The sequence below is a fragment of the Octopus bimaculoides genome, chromosome 15 (genome assembly GCF_001194135.2).
Source record: "Octopus bimaculoides isolate UCB-OBI-ISO-001 chromosome 15, ASM119413v2, whole genome shotgun sequence".
Lineage (NCBI taxonomy): Eukaryota > Metazoa > Mollusca > Cephalopoda > Octopoda > Octopodidae > Octopus > Octopus bimaculoides.
Window position 1 is genome coordinate 5,322,885 of NC_068995.1, and position 1,080 is coordinate 5,323,964.

The window sequence follows — 1,080 nt, forward strand, 5'->3', positions numbered from 1 at the left end:
AGAGAGAGAGAGAGAGAGAGAGAGAGAGAGAGAGAGAGAGAGAGAGAGAGAGAGAAAGGACAGATAAAATATGTTTTAAAAGACTGTGTACCACCGTTTAAAAATAGTTTGGTGGTCCAACGATAAGTTATCTCCAGGATGGAAATCTAGATGTTTAAAGGACCTGAAAAGGAACCTGTTTCAGGCAATTTTTACCTCTGTTCTATTGTATGGCTGCTCAGCATAGACTCTTACCCCAGAATTGGAAAGAAGAGCGAACAGAGCCTGCACTCGCATGCTAAGAGTGTTCTTGCAGGTCACCAGAAGAGATCGACAACCTTCGTGCAGCATCAGACAGTTTAGCATCAAAGAGTTTAGACTCAGATCCGCAGGGTGTTGCTGGAGAGCAAAAGACAAAATTGTTGGTGAAGTTCTTTTGTGAGAGCTTACACAAGGAAGAGCTCGTAGGGGACAATAAGCCAAGACCTGCATCAGGCCGAATATGATGAGCAATAGAATTAGATGGCGACAAAGTCACTGAAAGCTGTGTAAGCAGTGCGATCACACATGTGGGGAAAATAGGCCTTCTCCCTATTCCAACCATGATGGTCTATCTTTCAAGAAATTTATAGGGAAAATAAATAAATTCCGGATCTACAAAGTGGAATCTTGTGCAATCTTCCTGGTAGAAATAGCAACCAAATCTCCCTATAAAAAAAAAATGCTCTGCCGTTTTTGAAAATGAAATGGCATATCGTATAAGCTAGCCTTAGAAATAACGTCAAGATAAAAAGATAGGCTGAGTATGGATGGAAACATAAGGTCAGTTCTATTGAAATCTGACCTTGGGCTAATAAAAAGGGAACGATAACACAAACGGGAATAATGCATTATAATGCATAATAGTCAACAGAAATCCATATCTAAAGAATAATTATAACTCCATTGACAACACACATCCACACACACACGTACAAACATACACACACAAGTACACACACATATGTGTGTATATAGAGAGCGAGAGGTAGATAAAGAGTGTGTGTGTGTGTGTGTGAGAGAGAGAGAGAGAGAGAGAGAGAGAGAGAGAGAGAGAGAGAG